We start from the raw sequence: 8,693 nt of genomic DNA, 5'->3' as shown, positions 1-8,693 counted from the left end.
AGGAGCTTTACCTAGCAGGGTCTTGTAGATGACCTGGAGCCAGTGGGTTTGGCGACGAGTATGAAGCGAGGGCCAGCCAACGAGAGTGTACAGGTCGCAGTGGTGGGTAGTATATGGGGCTTTGGTGACAAAACGGATGGCACTGTGATAGACTGCATCCAATTTATTGAGTAGGGTATTGAGAGCTATTTTGTAAATGACATCACCGAAGTTGAGGATTGGTAGGATGGTCAGTTTTACATTTACATTTAAGTCATTTAGCAGACGCTCTTATCCAGAGCGACTTACAAGGTATGTTGTGGCAGCATGAGTGAAGGGATGCTTTGTTGCGGGAATAGGAAGCCAATTCTAGAGTTAACTTTGGATTGGAGAGGTATTGTAGTTGTTCCACATATTCTAAGTCAGGAGCCGCCAGAGTAGTGATATTGGACAGGCGGCAGGTGCAGCAGCGATCGGTTGAAGAGCATGCATTTAGTTTTTACTTGTATTTAAGAGCAATTGGAGGCCACGGAAGGAGAGTTGTATGGCATTGAAGCATCGCCTGGAGGGTTGTTAACACGGTGTCCAAAGAAGGGCCAGAAGTATACAGAATGGTGTCGTCTGCGTAGAGGTGGATCAGAGACTCCCAGCAGGCAAGAGCGGACATCATGGATGTATCAAGAGAAGAGAGTGGTCCAAGAATTGAAACCTGTGGCACCCCATAGAGACTGCCAAGAGGCCCGGACAACAGACCCTCCGATTTGACACACTGACTGCTATCAGAGAAGTAGTTGGTGAACCAGGCGAGGCAATCATTTTGAGAAACCAAGGCTGTCGAGTCTGCCGGATGAGGATGTGGTGATTGACAGAGTCGAAAGCCTTGGCCAGGTCAATGAATACGGCCTTGCACAGTATTGTTTCTTATCGATGGCGGTTAAGCATGCTTATTTAAGATGGTGAGGAGGCACTTTTAAAGAATAACCAGGCATCCTCTACTGACGGGATGAGGTCAATATCCTTCCAGGATACCCCGGCCAGGTCGATTAGAAAGGCCTGCTCGCTGAAGTGTTTTAGGGAGCGTTTGACAGTGATGAGGGGTGGTCGTTTGACCGCAGAACCATTACGGATGCAGGCAATGAGGCAGTGATCGCTGAGATCTTGGTTGAAGACAGCAGAGGTGTATTTGGAGGGTAAGTTGGTTAGGATGATATCTATGAGGGTGCCAGTGTTTACGGATTTGGGGTTGTACCTGGTAGGTTCATTGCTCATTTCTGTGAGATTGAGGGCATCAAGCTTAGATTGTATGTTGGCCGGGGTGTTAAGCATGTCCCATTTTCGGTCACCTAGCAGCACGAGCTCTGAAGATAGATGGRGGGCAATCAATTCACATATGGTGTCCAGGGCACAGCTGGGGGCAGAGGGTGGTCTATAGCAAGCGGCAACGGKGAGAGACTATTTTCTGGAAAGGTGGATTTTTAAAAGTAGAAGCTCGAAATGTTTGGGCACAGACCTGGATAGTATGACAGAACTCTGCAGGCTATCTCTGCAGTAGATTGCCACTCCGCCCCMTTTGGCAGTTCTATCTTGTCGGAAAATGTTATAGTTAGGGATGGACATTTCAGGGTTTTTGGTGGTCTTCCTAAGCCAGGATTCAGACAGGACATCTGGGTTGGCAGAGTGTGCTAAGGCAGTGAATAAAACAAACTTGGRGAGGAGGCTTCTAATGTTAACATGAATGAAACCAAGGCTTTTACGGTTACAGAAGTCAACAAATGAGAGCGCCTGGGGAATGGGAGTGGAGCTAGGCACTGCTGGGCCTGGATTAACCTCTACATCACCAGAGGAACAGAGGAGTAGGATAAGGGTACGGCTAAAGGCTRTAAGAACTGGTCGTCTAGTACGTTTGGAACAGAGAGTAAAAGGAGCAGGTTTCTGGGCGCGATAGAATAGATTCAAGGCATAATGTACAGACAAAGGTATGGTAGGATGTGAATACAGTGGAGGTAAACCTAGAGTGACGATGARAGAGATATTGTCTCTAGAAACATAATTTAAACCAGGTGATGTCACCGCATGTGTGGGAGGTGGAACTGAAGGGTTAGCTAAGGYATATTGAGCAGGGCTAGAGGCTCTACAGTGAAATAAGACAATCACTAACCAGAACAGCAATGGACAAGGCATATTGACATTAGGGAGAGGCATGCGYAGCCGAGTGATCATAGGGGTCCAGTGAGTAGTTAAAGCTGGCTGGAGACACGGCGATTCAGACAGCTAGCGGGCCGGGGATAGCAAGCTAGGAGAAGGGCCTTAGAGGTACATCGCGACGGAAGAAGTCTGTTGTAGCCTCCTCGTGCAGAGCCTCCTCGTGCGATTCCGTTGGCAGACCAGCCGTGATGGATTAGTAGGGTTCCGTGTAGTAAAGGTGCCCAGTCCAATTGGCAAAATAGGTATAGTGGCCCAAGAAATTGTCCGATGGACCTATTCAGCGAACAGTCCGATATGCTCTAGACAGCTAGCGGGCCAAAGATAGCAGGCTAGCAGATGGGCATTCAGGGGACGTCGCGACGGAGGGGCCTGTTGCAAAAATAACCCTCGGGCAGATTACGTCGGTAGTCCAGTCGTGATGGATTAGCAGGGCTTTGTGTAGTAAAAGGGGTCCAAAATAGGTATTGTAGCCCAAAGGAGTGGCTGATGGACCTCTTCAGCTAGCCGGGAGATGGGCCTAGCATGGGCTAGCTCCAGGCTAATTGGTGCTTGCTTCAGGACAGAGACGTTAGCCATGAGGTGAGAACTCGGATTGCAGCTAGCTAGTGCGATGACCAGGAAAAGATCAGAGCTTTCTGTTGGAATCCTGGGTATGATGAGAAAATAAGTACTGGTATGCTCTGGTTGTGAATTCGCGTTGGCAAACTCTGCGAGAGATTTCCGGGAGCTAGAGTTTGACTGATGACCGCTAGCAGTGTTAGCTGACTACTAGCTATAGCTAGTTTAGCTGCTGCTTCTTTGAGGGAATCCGGGTTCCAAAGTTAAAGAAAAATACTTTGGAAATAGCAGATCGTACCACATTGGTGAGGCGCGGTGCAGGAGATATATATGGAAGTTGCGGTTTAGAAAAATATATACTAATATAAGAATGCGAAGTAAAAAGATACCAAAATATATATACACGGGACAGGATTAGAGACAAAGATCTGTCTGACGCTACGCCATCTTGGAATCAGGGACCACACAAACGATACTGAGATGGCTCAGGTGATTTCTTTAGACCATCCCTCTCCGTCTCTGCGGCCAACGGCAAAAGGTTTCAATATTCCTTGGCAGAAGTGTGGATACAAAAGACGGTCTTGTATCTCCCTTTTCCTGGACTAACGGGCTGGAACCTGAGTAGGGAGGAGCGGCAGGGGGGGGGGTTAAGAAGCTGTAAGGGGATGCAGAGAGGCAGAATAAGACGGTCATCATTAAACGACCCTGGTCTCTCGCCCCTTGTGTAATGACCGGTCTAGTCCTCAATAAACACCGTATAATTGACAGGAAGTTCTCTGGAGGAACGCTGTCTTGAGAAGGAGAGTAAAGGTGGTGAGTGGTGTCGTGATGCCTTGATTTCGTGAGAAATGGCACAAAAGTTGAAATTATATTTAACATCTAGACATCAGGTTAATGTAAGAGTCTGCAATGTAAATATTTCAGTAAATTTCGCCTTTTAACGAGCTCTATAAACTCATTTGAACAAAGCTTTAAATTTGGCTACTGTGACGTAAATTTTGTTTTCTTAGTATGCAGATTAGTGGTGTGTTTCCTGAGATTGGAGTGTGCAGATTAGTGGCTGTGTGTTCTCCGGATTTGGAGCATAATGCAGATTAGTGGTGTGTTTCCTGATTGTGAGTAGCCAAGATTCAGTGGTGTGTCCTGGACTGTGTGGAGTAGTGTGTTTCCAGTTAGTATGAGTATGTGTGTGTTTCCTGATTAGGATATGCAGATTAGTGTGTTTTCTGGGATTTGGAGATGCAGGTTAGGTGGTTTGTTTCCTGGATTTTGGAGTATGCAGATTATGTGTGTTTCTGGATTGATTCGTTGCCGTTGCTGATTTGATGTATGCAGATAGGCGTAGTTCTATTGTGGCAAAGTGGCTGTCTGTTTCCTGATTTGGAGTATGCAGTTAAGTGGGTGTTTCCTGGCTTGATGTGCAGCTTAGTGTGTTCTGATTCGAGGTGCAGTTGGGTGTTTCCTGGATTTGAGTGTGCAGATTAGTGTGTGTGTTCCTGGATTTGGAGTAGCATGTTGTGTGTGTTTCCTGGATTTGGAGTGTGCAGATTAGTGGTGTGTTTCCTGGATTTGGAGTATGCAGATTAGTGGTGTGTTTCCTGGATTTGGGTAAACTCTGGGCTGTTTAGGCTACTGTTTGACGATCAGCTAGCCTGGGATACACATTACTCAAGTAATCCTAAAGCATGTTGGATTGGCAGTTACTTTAGACATTTCTCCAGTTGAAAACGATGCACAAGGAAAAGTTGACTGACTATTTCAGAGAAAATAATGAAATGTGAGATGGCTAATTCCACAGTGATGCCGAGACTCACTTTAAATGTATGTCAAACAAAAATCAATGATTGCAAAGTTAAACTCTATGCGCAAGGACTACTTTTAACAATTTCCACTGAAGAACCTTTACTTGAAGAACAGTGGAGATGCAAAGTTTGGTGACAGAATGACGGCACAAACAGCACAAACCGTCATTCTGTYACCATAGAGTTGTATGTTTTGTTTAACTTAGCCATAATTGGTCAGGCATCTGAAACGGATGAACCTGTTTATATGGATCCCTTGCTCCTCCTCCTGAAAAGTATCTCTCTTCTCACTTCACATTGAGGGATAAGTGAATTTAACACACCCTCGGTCATAGTCAGATTYGTTTTATGCGTCTTCAAACCATTTCCTATTCTTTGCCCATTGAATGAGACTGCTAGACATTTATTAGGCTAATGCAAGACAATTTATTCAAATGCAACAATGTTGCATTTCTGTCTTCAATATCCCCATTTAGAATGTCTTTGAGAGCTACACAAATTATTCCATTGCCAATAATGTCCACATAAGATGGAGTTTCTGCACTGTCGACAGCACAACTAGAAGCTGCCATGTTTGGCTTATATCTAGAACGTGACATCGTCTTTAACATGATGCAACCGGAATGAATCATTTAACGGGTGTTTTCTTTCCCGCTCTTTTTCTGGAACRTCATTCAGAACCAGCATGACCCAAGATTCAGCACGCAGGAAAACAAAACCTATATCCAAGGGGCAAACAATCAGGATCCTCCCCTTTGCTCTGCTCCACCCCTCGCCTCTCACTGAGGCATGAAAGGACGAGGTCAGATAACAASCACACATTACCCTCGCCAATTTATTACCTCAATACATCACCTCACGTCCTCCACTGTATCACTGTATACCCACCTGAAATGGCCAGGGGGAARGCAAGGTAGCTTTAAGTGTTGGTTTGAGACTGTACCGTCGACCTGTTCCCCCTGGGGCTGTGTTTAATGAGAGGGCTGTCTCTGGCACGCCAATAAGACATTTTCTAGGTTAAATGAATGGACTCGCACAAATTTAGTACCAAGGTGATTCCCCCAGTCTTTTCRTCTCCCACCATGTTTTTGTTGTCATTGTAAAACATTGTAGTGCACCAYGTAGGTCAGGAAACTACCGACTATAAACCGAGTGGTTCGAGCCCTGAATGCTGTAACAAGTACTTTTTACTACCAGTTTATAATAGCAATAAGGCACCTTGTGGTACAGTATATGGTCAATATACCACGGCTAAGGGCTGTATCCAGGCACTCTGCGTTGTCATGCATAAGAACAGCACTTAGCCATGGTATATTGGCCATATACCACACCCCCTCGTGCCTTATTGCTTAATTATAAACTGGGTGGTTCAAGCCCTGAATGCTGATTGGCTGACAGCCGTGGTATATCAGACCGTATACCATATGCCATAAGTTAGTAACCAGTTTATAATAGCAATAAGGCACCTCAGAGGTTTGTGGTATATGGCCATTATACCACGGCTAAGGGCTGTATCCAGGCACTCTGCRTTGCGTCATGAATAAGAACAACCCTTAACCATGGTATATTGGCCATATACCACACCCCCTTGTACCTTATTGCTTAAATATAACATGCAATGTATATAACACACAGTTTTAGTATCAGCCGTCAAAGGCAAAGTTGAGAAATGTCAAAACTGATGAACGTCATGCTGTAAAATGGCTAAATAAATACTGTACCTCCAAGCTAATGGTTGACTCTAATCAGACATCATGCTGTAAAATGGCTAAATAAATACTGTACCTCCTAGCTAATGGTTGACTCTAATCAGACATCATGCTGTAAAATGACTAAATAAATACTGTACCTCCTAGCTAATGGTTGACTCTAATCAGATGGTTGTGTTAAGGTTGTGTTGGAAAGAGTCCCGTGTAGAACACTTAGGGTAGCTTTTATATGGCCATTACCAGGCAGTAAAAACGCAGTAAACTCCATCCACCTGGATTAGTTTAGGCTCTGTGTTTGTTTTATTAGCATTTCAAAGCTTTCAGAGAGAACTATAGATGAGATCTTGACTGACGTAATCTGATTTTAGAGAGAAAAAGTTAAAGAAGAAAGATGAAAGTTCCCGTTCTTCCCAACGGCGTTTTTTGACTGACCGACCACAGACATAACATAGATTTCTGAGCAGCCTTTGAGGCTAGAGGATTGCTCCCAGCTATTCTCTTAAGTCCTTTTTCACACTTTACTGGCTTTGTTTACTGTAATCCTCTGTCTTTAGGATATTCCCTAAATGAGACCAGTTATTATWATTTTTTTGAACCTTTATTAAACTAGGCAAGTCCGTTGAGAACAAATTCTTATTTACAATGACGGCCTACCCCCGGCCAAACCCTAACASAATTGTGCACCGTCCTATAGGACTCCCAATCACGTCCCGTTGTGATACAGCCCGGAATCAAACCAGRGTCTGTAGTGRCAGCTCTAGCACTGAGATGCARTGCCTTAGAMSGCTGCGCCACTCGGGAGCCCAGTCATGTGAACCAACATAGTTTAACCTGCATATTGCTGACTAATCTGATGGCTAAACTTTAGAGAGCACATAGCAAATGAAGAAAATACAGGTGTTCYGTTAGAACAGCATCTACAGTGATTTCCATAATGATAAGGTATTTTTTAATGCAATTTCCTGACTTGCTTTAAAATGTAGCCAATCCCTCTGCAAGTTGTTCCTCAAATAGTCATTATTAAAAGCGTTCAGCCCAGGCTATAGGCCTACCGAAGGGAGGTCAACCTCTAGTCTAGACTTGCTAGGCCATCCACAGCAGGTGAGACCTCTGGCCCTGTAGCTCACAATGGCCATCACTAAGACCCTGGTGTTGATCAGAGGGTTGTCTACAGAGCCTGAGTGCTTTACAACCCCTGTGCCTGCCTGTGCTCTGCCTGGTATTGTCAAACAAGAGGGAGAATGACCCACACACAAAAGAGCAGTAAAGGCTGAAGTAAAGGACCCTTGGGTTTTATAGGCGCTTAGGCCTGARGGGTTTGTGAAAGAGCAGTGACCAGTCCCTCAGTCACTTCCTGTAATGGAGGATGATCCACAGTGAAGCGTCAGTGTCGGGAGAAGACGAGAACAGAGACGGGAACTTGTTTAGAGCAGACRGTGTCGGGAGAAGACTGGGGATATTTTTCTCACCACCTCCCCTTCTCTTTTTTTATGTAAAAGAAGACTGAAGACTGAGAGAAACACTCTGACTGAAGATTRTATCAGGATATCTCAGGTAATTCTGTTATTTCTAGGTTGTCATGCTCCCTTACGTTGATGTTCCTCACTCTGCTTCTCATCTCTGTTGTCCTTCTGGGCATTCTGCAACATGTTTTTATTTGTTTGTGATTGTATCCTATAGGTCAACTTTTATAACTATTGGCATTATTGGAAGGCCTTCCAGGGAAATGATACAGGGAGGGAAAATGTGCATCTCTTTGAGTCTTTGCAACAGGCTCAACGAGTCTGCTGCTCTCCATACACACACGCACTCACGCACGCACACACACACACACACACACAGTAACCCGAGCCCCTCTCTCTACTTCCTAATAGGGGATTCTAAAAGCCAACACATTCTTGTTGGCAGCACTTCTCAGCGATGGTTTCTCTCTCTAGACGTGATGGTTTCTCTCTCTAGACGTGATGGTTTCTCTCTAGACGTGATGATTTCTCTCTATAGACGTGATGGTTTCTCTCTATAGACATGATGGTTTCTCTCTGTAGACGTGATGTTTTCTCTCTATTGGCGTGATGGTTTTTCTCTCTAGACGTGATGGTTTCTCTCTGTAGACGTGATGATTTCTCTCTGTAGACGTGATGGTTTCTCTCTAAGAGAGAGATATACGTCTAGAGAGAGAACCATCACGTTTATAGGAAGAAACCATCACGTCTAGAGAGAGAACCATCACGTCTATAGGAGAAACCATCACGTCTAAGAGAGAAACCATCAATGTATAGGAGAAACCATCACGTCAATAGAGAAAACAATCACGTTGGATAGAGGAGAAACAATCACGTCCTATAAGAGAAACCATCACGGTCTACAGAGAGAAAATCACGTCTATAGGAGAAACCATCACACGTCTATAGGAGAAACGCAGTCAAAACGTCTAGAGATT

The 8,693-nt window shown here is 44.7% G+C and overlaps 1 protein-coding gene across 3 annotated transcripts in view; it reads left to right on the top strand.

Annotated features, from left to right (window-relative positions):
• The window catches only part of LOC111959416 (ly6/PLAUR domain-containing protein 6B-like), a 34,971-nt gene that overhangs the window by 12,045 nt on the left and 14,233 nt on the right, over positions 1–8,693 (top strand). The window contains exon 2 of one of the 3 annotated variants that reach the window (XM_023980936.2): positions 7,753–7,807. The exons of 1 other annotated variant lie outside the window; for it this stretch is intronic. The gene's annotated coding sequence lies outside the window, so the exon portion shown is untranslated. Of the gene's footprint in view, positions 1–7,429; positions 7,808–8,693 lie in introns of those variants that run through there. One more of the 3 variants, XM_023980938.2, reaches the window with a different exon arrangement.

Source organism: Salvelinus sp. IW2-2015, linkage group LG36, assembly GCF_002910315.2.
Source record: "Salvelinus sp. IW2-2015 linkage group LG36, ASM291031v2, whole genome shotgun sequence".
In the NCBI taxonomy this organism is placed as follows: Eukaryota; Metazoa; Chordata; class Actinopteri; order Salmoniformes; family Salmonidae; genus Salvelinus; species Salvelinus sp. IW2-2015.
Note: the sequence above shows the minus strand (reverse complement) of the source record. Positions and strands in the feature narration are given on the sequence as shown.